The sequence below is a fragment of the Petaurus breviceps genome, unplaced genomic scaffold (genome assembly GCF_028583685.1).
Source record: "Petaurus breviceps papuanus isolate PSGF00001 unplaced genomic scaffold, PetGlider_PUasm1.0 229, whole genome shotgun sequence".
NCBI lineage: Eukaryota > Metazoa > Chordata > Mammalia > Diprotodontia > Petauridae > Petaurus > Petaurus breviceps.
In genome coordinates this window covers 35,687,246-35,702,447 of record NW_027185903.1, presented here as the reverse complement: position 1 = coordinate 35,702,447, position 15,202 = coordinate 35,687,246, and the positions used below count along the sequence as shown (strand labels likewise).

General features: G+C 39.8%; 1 long non-coding RNA gene across 1 annotated transcript in view; it reads left to right on the top strand.

The window, feature by feature from the left end:
* The window catches only part of LOC138167307 (uncharacterized), a 14,119-nt gene extending 9,122 nt beyond the window's left edge, over positions 1-4,997 (top strand). Inside the window, exon 3 of the long non-coding RNA XR_011169861.1 lies at positions 4,299-4,997. This is a non-coding gene — a long non-coding RNA (uncharacterized lncRNA). The remainder of the gene's footprint in view (positions 1-4,298) is intronic.
* Positions 4,998-15,202: the final 10,205 nt, after the last annotated feature.

Genomic DNA, 15,202 nt, shown 5'->3' with positions numbered 1-15,202 from the left:
AAATATTGTTCCATGAGACACCTCTCTCCTTTCTTCCATTAGGGATTTTTTCTTGGTGCCTTCATTTTGTGGTAATGCCCAGGCAAGCTGGCCTTCATTCTCTCTCTGGCTCTGTTCTTGATTTTGTGGATGTCAAAACTATTCCCCTTTACCTTCCTTCTTCCTAATCACTCATCAGCCCCCTTCCCTGTGCTGACTTCCTCCATTAGAATGTAAGCTCCTTGAGGTCAGGGACTGCCTTTGTTTTTGCTTATATTTGTCTCCCCAGGGCTTTGCACAGAGCCTGAAACATAGTAAGTGTTAAATGCATGCTTATTCCCTCCCTCCCTTCCTTCTTCCCTTCCACAGCAGCATTAGAAAAACGCCTCAGGATCAGGACACTTGAAAACTTGACCAAAATTGCAATGGAGTTTGTAGCATCATCCAGACAGCCCCAACCAAAGCAGAATTTTGGTAATCTGGGCCTGCTTGCACTATTAGTGATCTAAGCAGCCTCCTCCCAGCCCAATCCTGCTTTAGTCTTGGGACTTTGTAAATAATGAATGTAAGTTTTCATAGTGTGAATTTGGGTTCCAAGCAACGTGCCTTCCATTTATGACATGGAAGCATGTAACTTCCCATCAAGGCTTGTTTCATCTAAAGTCATGTTCTTGAAGGACCAACTAATGGGGCAGGATTTGCCTTGAATTAGTAGGAGCCCAGAAGAATTCTATGACCTGTACATATAGAAGCTTGTAAGGAAATATGATATTTTACAGAGATTTTGAGAACTCTGGTAGCAATTATCCTTGGGTGAAGAAAGTGAGCTAGGGGTATCAAAGCCACTGCTGTGTAAAGATTGTCTCTTGGAGGGTGTGGGTCAGGGGCCAGGGTATTTCGAGATTCATTTCTTGCAGATTTCAAGACAGAGAAACTTTAGGAAACATCACATTTACAAGCAATCTCCACTTCATTTAAAATCATTGAGTCTCAGAAATGGAAGGAAGCTGAGGTCATTTAGTCCTACTCAAACTTTTAAAAGATCTCTTCTAACAAATAGCTTATAATGGGGCTATCCATCTTTCTAGAATAAATTTAATAAGGGGATATGCATTATCTCTAGAACAGCCCATTCACTTTGGGATAGGTGTCATCATTAGGAAGCTTTGTAAAAAAATATCAAGTCTAAATCTACTTACCTATAACCTCCAACCTTTCCCAGTATGGCCCCTCTGGGGCCAAGTAGGACAAGAGGATCCTTCTTCCACAGGATACCCTTTCAAGTTCCCAGGAATATGGGACTACACTACTCTCCTAAGACTTTATTTTATTTTTTAGCCAAAGACCTTTTTTAAACAAAATCAGTCAATTAATAGAATCCCCCCCTCCCTCTCCCCCTTCCTTCCTTCTTTCCTTTCTTCCGCCCCCCACCCAAAATGATCCCAAAGGGTAGGATTTGTGACATCATTTCCACTTCTATGACCCAGAGAGAGACAGTGGTGATTGCCTGCATTATGGAGGTATAGTCACATTGGTCTGGAATGCCCATGGTGACTGTGACCCTGCTGCAGCTCTCCTTGCAAAGATCAGGTCAGGGCACCATCTCTTCCAAAGGCATTTCTGTTTAAAGTGATGGGCCATGCTGGGCTTATAATAATGTTGGTTAATGCCAGGCTTCTGGTTCCCACCCTGTAGATAATAGGGTTTGTCCACGAAGTGAGAGAAGCCTATATTATCAGCCCCTCCCCTGCTGACGTTTATTAGTGCTTTGCTGAGCGGCATAGGCGCTGTTTAAGGAGATCCAGATGCAGGTGCAGTTTCCTAATTTCAAGCGGGGTACAAGAGATGGAGACTACCCGGGGGAGGCGGGGGGAATCTGATGTCCGCTCAGCTGGAAATGATTGTGTGGTGCAAGAACATCAGAGCCCCTGAAATGATAGTTTAGCACTTCATACCAATTAGGCCCTGAGAGGGCCTCAATATGTCATTAAATTTTTTGTTTTTCTTTTTGTTTTTTTACTTTAGTGATCTTAACTAGAACTTATATATTTTGCACAAATGCTTCTTCCTTCCCAGAAAATGCATACGGTCTTAGAAATGGGTTGCTCTATATGCTAAAGAGTTGTTCACAGCCCCTCCTCAGTTGCTTTGGGGTAGGAGAGCTGGGCAAAGCCCAACAAAAGTATATTTTAGGTCATTAGGGACAAATTAGCCAACAGTTTTCTTTTGATCCTCTTACTCTTCTGGGCTTGCTACTAGACTCCCAGGCCAAGCTCTTGTTCAGTAGTAATAAGGGATGGGAGAGGGTCTTGGAGTTGTTTTCCTACAGCCAATTAATAAGTGGCAACAACTATTGTGTGTGTCAGGCATACTGTCTTAACTGCAGTTCCCTCGATAGACGGCACAAGCTGTCCTCCATTTCTGGAATGGACTTCTTTCTCCTCTCCACACTTCCAGACTGACTCTTGGCTCTTTTCAGGGATTGGATCATTGACTTTCTTCTGCCCAGTTTTGAGGCTGTTCTTACCGTTCACATTATTGTAGTCATTGTGGATCCTTTCTTTCTGCTTCTGGAGGCTTCATTTTGCATCAGTTCCTATGTCTTCTCACGATTCCCTATATTAATCACATCCTATTACATTCATGTGCCACAACTTAATTTAATGATTGTTCCATCAACAGGCATCTATTTGTTTCCAATTCTCTGTTACCATAAATACGTTAGTGTATATGAGACCTTTCTTTTTATTATTGATCTCCTTGGGGTATACATGTCTAGAAGTGAAATTTCTCCTTCAAAAAGTATATACCTTTAGTCCCTCCCCCCCCAATCCCCCCCCCCCAATTAGAAAAAATAAAGTATAAAGTCAGCATGTCATTGTTCAGTCATTTCCAACTCCTTGTTTAGGGTTTTCTTGGCAGAGATACTGGAGTGGTTTGCCATTTCCTTCTCCAGTTCATTTTGTAGATGAAGAACTAAGGCAAACAGAGCTAAATGACTTGCCCAGGCTCACACAGCTACTAAGTGTTTGAGATCAGATTTGAACTCATGAAGACAAGTGTTCCTGATTTTAGGTCCAGCACTCTATCCATTGTACTACCTAGCTGCCCAAAGTCAGTGTAGTATAGTGGAAATAAGACTGGTCTGGGAATCAGACACTAACTAGTTGTGCGACTCTTAAAAAAAATCTCTGTCAGTCTCAGTTTGCTCATCTGTCAAATGAGGATAATAACAGCTCCTACCTCCCAGTGTTGTTGTGCAGATCAAATAAGGTAATAATTCTAAAGCACTTAGTATTGTTACATAAATGTGAGCTATAATTATTGTTGTTTTTGTTGTTATGTAAACAAATAGAAAAGTAATAGCTGTCCCAGGATAGTATGAATTTTAGGGACAAATAGGTAACAGACAATGAATACTCTGAATTCAGAGGGGGATATCTCTGTCTTGGAGAGAGATAGCCTCTGCTATCAGAGGCTCAAATGGCTAGAGTGGGCAGGGACCTCAGAAACTGTCTGAGTTCATTCCCAAAATTGTACTGATAAGGAAACTGAGGCCCAGAGTGGGTTGATGATTTGCCAAGGGTCACACAACTAGTAAGTATCTAACATAAGATTCAAACTCAGGTCTTCCTAAGCCTGGCACATACTGGCTGTGGGACTGTGGGTCACACTTTGCTTCTTCATGCTTTAGACAGTTCTCTGAGATATGAAGTTATAACAGAGGATTTGATTTGCAAGATTAAATGGAATTTCCTCCCTAGGAATTCCCTGTATGTAGAAAGTCACAGATTTGCACCCAAATAAAAAGAATAAAAATTTCTAATACTAAAACTGCCACCACAATAATTGAATCTTTGTGGGTGGCGATGGGGGAGGGGAGGGAAGTGGAGGCAGTTTCAAAAGGCCCTTCAGGATCTTCAAATGTTTCTGGGTCATCCTTATGGACATTAATTAGCATTGTACTGTAGCTATTGTTAAGTTGGAACTTTCTAAATCCCTCCCCCCCAACCTTCTTGAATTTATAGTGTTTCAGTTTAAAAAGTGCTTAGGGGCACCTAGGTGGTCCAATATACAGAGTGTTGGGCCTGGAATCAGGGAGACTTGAGTTCAAATCTGGCCTCATACACTAGCTGTGTAACCCTGAGCAAGTCACTTAACCTCTGTTTGCCTCAATTTCCACAAATGTAAAATGGAAATTGTCATAACATAATCTGGCACATAAAAATGTTAGCTATTTATGATCACTGTTATTATAATTATTTGATTCTCACAATGACTTTGTAAAAGTAAGTAATCTTTATGGTTGCTTTCCATAGGAGAAAACTGATGCTTGGAGATGTTCGTTGACTTGTCCAAGATCAGAAAGCTAGTATCTTGGTGGTAACTCTTCCTCCTCAAGTTAAAGAAGAGGCATTATCCTGTGGTTTGCTGTGACAGAAGAAGGATCATGAGACCTCTCCATCTGATGTACATCTGTGTCCCTTTATAGGTGCTTCTCCCTCATCAGAATGTGAGCTCCACAAAAGCAAGGGCTGTCTTGCTTTACTATTTGTATCCCATCCCTTAGCAGAGCACGTTGTACACAGTAAGCACTTTATAAATGCTCATACATTCAATCGATCTCATAACACCTAGCTCTTCCAGGAGCCTATCCTATTTTGCCTTTTGATTCCAGTGCCCTTTCTATGATGTCTCTTTATAGAATATTTATTTATGTCTACGTCTTATTTTATATTTACTTGTGCATGCATTGATTCTCTTTATAAAACCATATGCATCTTCAAGGTAAGAAGAGACAGTGTTGTACAGTGGTTAGGGTACTAGATGTTACATCAGGAAGATCTGGGTTCAAATCCTGCCACAGATACTTGTTATATGACCTTGGCCAAGTAATTCCATCTCATGAGGACTCAGTTTCCACCCTGCAAAATGTGGAGGTTGAACTTGATGACCCTCAAGGGTCTCCTTTGGTTCTAAGTCTATAAATTAATGGCAGTGTTATTTTTCATCTTCCCATGCTCAATTTCTGATGCAGAGACTTTCATCACTGGAGGTAATTAATGTATTGTTTGTCTGAGTGTTGAAGTGAAGAGCTAATGTCCTGGGACATAACCCAGAGTCAGGGGGAGCTGGGTTCAGATCCTTATTATAGACAATCATGACCAAAGATGTCATTTCGCTTTTTTGAGACTCAGTTTCCTCTTCCATTAAATAGGGATGGTAAAAGTACTTTCTAATGATTAGCTCTGACTTACCCTATAGATATCTCATTTACACAAAGGGAAAGGGGAAGGGAATGAGCATTTATATAGCAACTACTATGTGCCAGGTGCTGTGTTAAATGCTTAACAAATATTATTTCATCTTTACAACAACCCTGTGAAATAGGCACTACTATTATGCCCATTTTAGAGTTGGGGATACTAAAGCAGAGAAGTTAAGTGACTTGTCCAGGGTCATATGTCTAGTAAGTGTCTGAAACCAGATTTGAACTTAGGTCTTCAAGACTCCAGGCCTAGAACTCTATGCATTTTGCCGCCCAGCTGACTTTAATGGAATTTGCATGTTGCTGGCTCCATTAGACTGTCAGCTTCTTAAGAGCAGGGACTGTCTTGGTTTTATCTGCATCTTCAGTACTTAGCACAGGACCTGGCAAATAGAAGGCCATTAATAAAGCTTTGTTGACTGACTGTTACTCAAATTGCCCTAAAGTACTCAAGGGAATATTGTTATTGCTGTAGAAATAGGACCTGAACCCAGGCTTTGACTTGAAAATTTTCTGCCCCTTCTATAATCTCCCCCCCCCCACCTTTGGGGGAGACAAATAGGGTTAAGTGACTTGCCCAGAGTCTCACAGCTAGTAAGCACCTGAGGTCATATTTGAACTCAGGTCCTTGTGACTCCAGGTTCAGCACACTATCCACTGCACCACATAGCTGCCCCATAGCATTTTCCTATTTAACAGAATGGTGAAGGTCAAAGATTTTATTGGAATTTACTTTCAAAAGGGTCCTGATACTTTCTCTAAGGATAGCAGTTTTGACAACCCAATACTGTCATAATTTGGAGAAAAGATTGAAAAATAATTGCCAGCCTGACTGGTGGAACATGCCATAGGCTATTTATCTGTGGGAGGTCCCACAGGCTGACAGATTCAGTCCAAAAGAAAGAAATGAATGGCAAATGCCCTATCTCCCCCAGATTCCATACCTGGCACACTGGCTAGACCAGTGCAAGCACTCCCAGGATTTAGCTTAGTTTGACTTAGGTAATAAGTCAAGAAGGAATTGGAGTTATTAATGATGTTTAGTCCCAGGGCAAATAATGCTGTAAGTGATGCTTTGATATGGGTCATTGTCCCCTTCTCCTTTTGGTAGCCCTCCCTAAAGTATTCAGTGTCTAAGACTTGACTCCCTAGGATCTCCTTCTTCCTGTAATGCCTGTCCCCCCTGGGTCTACTGTTCTTGCCTGTGCCCCATGTCCTCAGCCCTCTCTGCTGTTTTTCAGTAGTTTCAATGGTGTCTGACTTGTTGTGACCTCATTTGAGGTTTTCTTGGCAAAGATACACATGTATTTCACTACTATTATGATCTAAGTTTAAACTTGCTCCTCCCATGGATGCTGTGTGTATTTGTGGGAAGGAATGAAACAGGTTTTTAGGAGAACTTTTTTGTACTGTCTTTAGCATTATAGCTCATATTGGTCTAAACAGCTACAATCAACATACCAGGCTGGATGGTCTTGTGCCAGGAGTATTAATGACAAATTTCTCCTTCTGTAAAGAAATAATAAAGCACAACCAAAAGAATGAAAAAAAGAAGACAATGTGAAATATCTCACTGGAAAAACAACTGGCTTAGAAAATAGATCTCCAAGAGATAATGAAAAAATTATTGGGCTACCTGAAAGTCATGATAAGAAAAAGAGCCTAGAAATCACATTTCTAGAAATTATCAAGGAAAACTGCTCTGATGTTCTGGAACTAATGGCAAAATAAAAATAGAAAGAATCCACTGATTACCTCCTGAAAGAGATCCCAAAATGAAAACTCTCAGGAATATTATAGCCAAATTCCAGAGCTCCCAGGTCAAGGAGAAAATATTATGAGCAACCAGGAAGAAACAATTCAAGTATCATGGACCCACAGTCAGGATAACAGAAGATTTAGCAGCTTCTACATTAAGGGATTGGGAGGGCTTGGAATATGATATTCTGGAGGGCAAAGGAACTAGGATTGCAATCAATAATCACCTACCCAGCAAAACTGAGTATAATCCTTCAGAGGAAAACATTGATATTTTGCCTGTTCTACCCGGATGGAACTTTGAAGCCTCTTTGATGAAAAGACAAAAGCAGAATAGAAAGTTTCAAATACAAGACTCAAGAGAAGCATAAAAAGGTAAACAGGAAAGGGAAATCATAAAGGACTTAATAAGATTTAATAAGCTGTTTACATTTGTACATGGGAAGATGATACTTGTAACTCATAATAACTTTTAAATTATTAGGGTAGTTACAAAGAGTGTTTATAGACAGAGAACAAAAATGTGAATTGAATATGAAGGGATAATATCTAAAAATAAAATTAAAAGATGAAAAAGAGGAATGCATTAGGAGAAAGGGAAAAGTAGAAATAGAATGGGGCAAATTATTTCACATAAAAGAGTCAAGGAAAAGCTTTTACAGTGGAGTTGAAGATAGGGGAGGTGAGGGAAGTGGGGGTGGAACAAGTGAACCTTACTCTCTTTGGAGTTGGCTCAAAGAGGGAATAACATACATACTCACCTGGGTATAGAAATCTATCTTACCCTATAAGAAAGTAGAAAAAGAAGGGAATAAGAGAATGGGGGGAGGGAAGGTGGATTGGGGAAGGAGTAGTCAGAAGCAAAATATTTTTGAGTAGGAATGGGGTGAAGATATAAAGAGAGAGAATAGAATAAATGGGGTAGGGAATAGGATAGAGAAAAATATGGTTAGGAATATTGTGAAAAAAAATTGAAGTTAAGTTCTCTGAAAAAGGCCTCATTTCTCAAATACATAGGTAACTGAATAAAATTTATAAAAATAAGAGCTATTTCCCATTGATAAATGATCAAAAGATATGAACAGTGTTTTCAGATGAAGTAATCAAAGCTGTCTATAGTCATATTAAAAATGCTCCAAATCAATATTGGTTGTAGAAATATAAATTAAAACAATTCTGAGATACTACTTCACACCTATTAGATTGGCTAATAGGAGAGAAAAGGAAAATGACAAACATTGGAGGGGGTGTTGGAAAATTGAGACCTTAATGAATTGTTGGTGGAGTTGAGAACTGATTCAACCATTCTGTAGAGTAATTTGGAACTATGCCTAAAAGGCTATAAAATCATGCATACCCTTTGACCTAGCTTTAAATTACTGAATGGGTATTGCCTCAGACAAACTGAGATCTGGAAAATACCTTAACTTAAAAAGGCCGTGGTTTCCCACTGCATCTGGGGTTATCTCCAGTTGTCCTGATCAATGTCTTGCCACTGGACTCAGATGATTCTGGAGGAGAGAGTGAGGCTGATGATGACTTTGCACAGCCCTGCCTGACTTCAACTCAATTCACTTGTAAGTCAAGACATCACTCTCATAATGTCATTGGTCCTCTTTGAGAAAGATGAACAACAACCAACAACAACTGACCTAGAAATACCACTACTAGATTTATATCCCCAAAGAGATAAAAAAAAAGGAAAAGGACCTGTAGGTACAAATATATTTATAGTAGCTTTTTTTTAGTGGCAAAGAATTGGAAATTAAGGGGATGCCCATCAACTGGGGAATGACTGAACAAGATGTGGTATACAATTGTGATAGAGTACTCTTATGCTAAAAGAAATGATGAGCAGAATGCTCTCGGAAAAACCTGGAAAGACTTACGTGAAGTGATGTGAAGTGAACTGAGCAGAACCAGAAGACACTGTACACAGTAACTGCAATATGGAATGATGATCAACTGTGAATAACTTAGCTATTCTGAGAAATACATCCAAGAAGATCCCAAAGGGTTCATAATGAAAAATACTGTCCATATCCAGGAAAGAATTGATGGTGTCTGAATACAGGTTGAAGCATACTTTTTAAACTTTCTTTTTCTTGAGTTTTTTTTTGTTTGTTTTCTTTTACAATCTGACTAATATGGAAATATGTTTTGCATGACTACACATATATAATCTCTATCAAATTGCTTGCCTTCTCTACGATAGGAGTGGGGAGGAAGGGAGAGAATTTGGAACTTCAAATTTTAAAACTAAATGTTAAAAATTGTCCTTCTATGTAATTGGGGAAAAATAAATCACTAAATATCCTCCACTATTTCTCAAAGTCTGTCCAAACTCATGTTTGTTACTTCCATGACACTATCTGTCCATCTCATCCTTTGTTATCCCCTTCTTTTGCTTTCAATGTTTCCCAACATCATTATGTGGCAGAAGTATTTAAGTTTCAGCTTCTGTATTTGACCTTCCAGTGAAGAGTCTGAATTAATTTCTCTAAGTATTGACTGATTTAACCTCTTTGCTGTGCACAGGAACACAAATGGACATGCTGTAAAATTCCATGGTAGGCTTTCAGCAGTAAAGGTTTTGGTCTAATTGGATGTCACTGTTTGTTCACACAGAACTGTCAATTCTTTCAGTCTTTTGACTTACACCACGATTTTCACCAAGGACCAGCTCTGAAATCTGCTTCTTTTAGAGACATCTCGTACCAAGCTGATGATGATGATCTAGTAAGGTTTTCTGACCTGTGAATTTGCAAGAAATTTGTAAAGTATCTTCAACTCATTTATTTCATTTAACAAATATTTATAGAATTTCTGCTATTGTCCCAAAGTGTGCTTAGTACAGTTAGGAATAAAAGGTACTGGCCTCAGGAAGGTTCTAGTCTAGCCTGAGAGATTTTATACACACACACACACACACACACACACACACACACACACACACCCACACACACCCAATGCTTCAATAATCTGGTCTTGTACACTTCCCAGCTGTATGACTCTCACCAAATCATTTAATCTCTGTTTGTCTCAACTTTTTCAGCTGTAAGGTGAGCATAATGTTAGCACCTACCTCTCAGCATTGTTGTGAAAATCAAGTAAAATCATAATTGTGAAGTGCTTAGCTCAGTTCCTGGCACATAATAAATGCTAAATAAGTGTTAGCTATTCTTACTATTAAATAAGTAAACAGCAAAATAATAGTTATCCCATAGTAGTATGAATTTAAGGGACAAATGGGTGACATAAACAATAAATGCTCTGAATTCAGAGAGGGGGATATCTGTGAGTTGGAGTAAACAGGAAAGAGAGTGGGAAGTTGAGCTATCCAGGTTCATAGAGCTAGAAAGGAAAGGGGCCTCAGAGACCATCTAGTTCATCCTTGAAAGTATATTGATAAGGAAACTGAGGGCCAGAGTTGGTTGGCAGTGAGTTACTAAGAGTCACACAGCTAGTAAGCATCTGACATGAGATTCAAACCCAGGTCTTCTTATCTCCATCACTCTGAATCGCTGTGTTCTGCTGCCATCCAATGGGCCATTTTCTTCCACAGAAAACTGGAATAGATAAGAATTGTAAGGGAAAAGGCCCTGAGTCATCAGTAGAACTGACCTTTTGACTGGGAATGAAGTATTCTTTCAAACCTGGGAAGTGGTCCCCAAAGCAGGGTTACTCTATATGTTTGGGTCATGATGTACTCCCTGCTACTGAGTCATATTCCATCATTTCCGAGCACTGACTTCATTGAAGGAGTTGTTGCAGCAGAGTTCCTTAAAAGACTTGTTTATTGATGAATTCTTTGTGACTTTGGTACAAAAATAATTTCTTAATGATTATTTACTGCTAATCCCAATGTAACATGCACATTCAGCCAATGTGAATAGTGTCATTGCTGGTGCTTGGCCTTCCTTGCTTGTGAAATTTTTTTCGTAATTTTGCCAGGATTTCCTAGAGTCTTTGTGGGTCAGTCCATCTGTAGTTAGTCCATGACAAGGGAATGTCTCATGGGTCAGAATAAACAGGAAACTGGATTCCTAACCAAGCCATCCAAGAAAAGGAAATGATAAGAGTGGCCCTTTACAATTATCTTTGGGGCTGACTATAGGTCTAAATCTTTTTCCTTAGGCAGGAGTCTCAGCTCCTTCAAGCCCAAGAACTGGTTTTCTTCAGCTGCTGCTGAGAGATCTCCATGGCCCTGAAAGTCTCAAGGAAGGACATGTAGAAAACATTCAACTAGAAATGCACTGGTTTCTGGTGGAGTCAGCGGGACCTTTTGTGTTAAATTGTCAGGTGGCTTGTGACTAATCAGTACTATCATAAAGCAATGACCAACCCAGACTAGCCCTTCTACCTCTGCACCTCAGTCTTGTACATGTAGTGGGCAGAAGGAGAAAGAGGTGGTACAACCCCTTGGTGTTAAAATTAAAAAATAACCTTCCACAGAGTCAGGGCATCCACCTCACCCTACCTTCCATAGCTACTGGACTGAGGCTGCTGCATGGTAACAGTATGCCCTTCATTATATCTTCTCTTCCCAACTGAGATTCTGTGATAGTTATTTTAATCATATTTTACCTCTATGAAATATTCCCTGGAGGAGGGATTTGGTGCTTGATAGGGATGGCACACGGTACTATATTCTTTTGTTATGAACCTCACAGTCTTTAGGGATAATTTTCTAATAAAAAAATCCAAGGCCTTTGATTCATTAAATACAAGTGTAATTATCCTTGGCAATAGGTTTGATGGCCACAAAAAATCTCTGGGATTTGTAGTTCTTTCCAGTTTGGAAAGAAAGGAAACTTAAGCTTGATATCATCCCAGAGTGGTGATGTGTATGTGTAGGGTTTCATGAACCAAGTTTTTTGGGACTAGAAGAGAACAAAGAAGGAAGAAGGGAGAGGTGGTAGTCGTACCAAGGTAGCAACATGATCATGGCACCTGGTGTCTGCCACACCTGAAATTCCATGAAAGATGACTTCCAAATGGACAAGGTTGGTAGTATATGACTGTATGTTTTATCATAGATCTTGTCAGGGTAGCAGGAGGGCTGAGAGAAATAAACAAGAGAGAAATAGAGGGCCAGGCCTTATTCCAACATGGATTTACTCCCATTTAATTCTGTTTTAAAAAATTTATTCTGTTAAAGAATACATTTGCTAGATTTAATATTGTGTCTCATAAATACTTGTGGCTTTTATTGCCTGGTGTCCCTTTGTTTGTGGTATGAGGGAACAATGGAAACCACAGAGGAGAGAGGGATCTTTCCTGGTACAGGGTTGGGAGCTTAAATCCTAGCCCATTGCTAGAGAGTTTTGCTCTCTAATTCAGGATATAAACACAAGGCATTTCATAACCAGCCTCCTAAGTGCAGAATTACTATGAATGTAGGACATATTTTATAAGTCTGCCCCACAGACATGAGCCAAGGCTACACAAGTTTGACCCATTTTCTACTCAACACTAGATTCACAGGGATTAAGGTTTAATGTGGTAGTATTTTGAAAGATTATAACTTTCCTCATCTGATTTAAACCTCAGCCTATTTTCTTGGAAACTTCTAAAGGTCATCTAAATTTGATCTTATTAACAGACTAGGGTAGAACTATATATTGAAATTGTAAAATATTTAATAAAGACAGAATTGCAAAGTAAGAAAATAGAAATGCACACCTCAGCAGTCATTCCTAAATGAATATAACTTCCCAGATTTCCTCTGTAAATCTTGGTAAAAAAACCTTTTTTTTCTCTCTCAAGTATATACCTATGAAATGGGGAAAGCTCTCTCTCACTCTGGAAATAGAATGAAATGTATAGAACATTATTGATGTCACTGTTCTAAAATGATGTCTGCTGATATTATACTACTGTGGCTTATTTATCTTCAACTTCTTTTTTCCCTTGCTCCATGAGATCTCAGGAACATGTGGGCGTCCTGGGTTATGGGACACTGCTAGTTGAGGTTTCTATTGCTTCTTCTCTCAGACACGATAACACCAGATTCTCTTTTTCCCAGATTCCTCCTACTGCTGTCCCTTCATGGCACAATCATCCAGTACCAGAAGCACATGGTGACATGGGAAGTAGAGTCCTGGGAAATCTTTCCCTTGAGCACCTGCTCTCTGGGCCCCAGGTATTCTGGGAAATGCAGTCTGTTCTCCACAATAATCACGCACACCACATAAGATTATATAATTTGTCTAGTTTCTAGTAAGAGAAAAAGAGTGCTGATAAAGGACTCTGAATGATCATAGCCTTCAAGCCAGAAACTGAAAAGAATAAATGTCATTAAAAAACCCACTAGGGAAGGAGATCACACAGCCTATTACCTCAGTACTGTCTTTTGGTGTATAACAATCTTTGTCTTGGGAAATTCTTCCATCTTTTAAAAGGAAGACATTTTAAACAAGTCTGCTTTCACACTGGAGCACTTTTGGGTCAATGAAATCTGGTGAAAATGAGAGGATGGAGAGGTTGCAGGTCAGGACAGGTTAGGGTATGAAATGAAATGAAGATGACTGTGAAAATATTATCTTTCAGTAACTGCCAAGAGTATAATAGGGTGATTCAAAAAGCAATTTTATGCATGTATTTTAAGGAGCAGATCTTCTTTCAAGACAAGTCTTCATTACAAGGATTTCAACCATTTTTTAATTTATTTCCCTAAATAGCCACTCCACCCATACCTGGAGGCCCATTCATTGATTGCTGAGTCCCAGGCTGGAATCTCTTTATCTCCAGGAGTCCAGGCCTTCTCACTTCACTTCCTAGCCACTCTACACATCTCGGTCTTGCTCCTCCCCTTCCCCTATCCCCACCCCCTTTCTCCTTTTCTTTATGTTTTGCCTTCCCCGATTAGAATGTAAAGGGAAGTTAGGTAATGCAGTGAATAGAGCTTTGGATTCGGAATCATCTTCATGAGTTCAAATCCAGCCTCAGAGACTAGCTGTGTGATCCTGGACAACTCACTTAATCCTGTTTCTCTCAGTTTCTCATCTGTAAAATGAGTTGGAACCAGAAATGGCAAACCATCCTGGTATATTTGCCAAGAAAACCCCCCAAAGGGGTCACAAAGTAAAAAATGACTAAGCAGCATTAGAATGTAAGCTCCTTAAGAGTAGGGACTATCTTTTTTTACATTTTTTGTATCTCCAGTGGCTGACTCACAGTACTTGTAAGTATCTGTAACTGGTGTGTATCTGGCATGCCTAGATTGTCTACCACGGATGCCTCTTGGTCCCCTGCCATGCCTCCTTTCCTTGACTGCCTGTGTCCCTGAAACTGGCCAATCTGAGCTGGCACCTCTTTTTCACCACTCTCTGTCTTCTGTTATATCTTCTGGCCATTCTTACTTGCTGGGTCCAGAGAGTGAAGACCACAGTTCACCTACAGCACGGGCACCATGAAGTGAACCATGAATTGAATCAGCATTTATCTTGTCTCCAAGAAATGGACCCAGGGGCATTTGTTTCTGTTCTATATTGTCTGTCTTCCTCAGTTTCAGGTGCCAGAAGTGATCCTGAAGGGACTGGGGAATTTGAGCCATGGTCACCTTGGAGCTAGAAGCTAATGCAGGATGGTGCAAGCAGTCAACCCAGAATGGAAGTCCTGAGAATGCAGAGCACTTGGGACTTGAGGAAGTGTAAGGGGGTGGAGATTATGCTTCCCACGGGGTCAGAGAGCGAATTTGTATATTTGTGATTGTATCTTTTGAAGTAAATATTTTTGTGTAAAAGCTAATCTGACTTTTAGTGGCTAAATGGAACTGGTGTGCAGGAAGCACTCCCCTACAATTGAAGGAACAACATCATTGGGACCTGTAGGGAATGGCAGAAAGTTTAGCCACCCCCAATCCCCTTAAAGGTACAGGAGAATCTGGTGGGGGGTGGTGGTAAAATAGAGTAGTTCAGGCAATGGGAGCCAGAGCCAGAGCAGCCTATGTTATAATAAATTATAATAATTTTTGTTTAATTGTATATATACTAAATTACAATAAATGAACAAATTCTGTCTCTCTTCTGTCTCTTTTCCCCTTTCTCTTTCTCTATCATCTATCTATATCTGTCATACATCTCTTATCTATTATCCCTCGCTATAATTCATATCCATCCATCTGTCCATCCATCTGTCTATCTATCTATCTATCTATCTATCTATCTATCTATCTATCTATCTATCTATCTA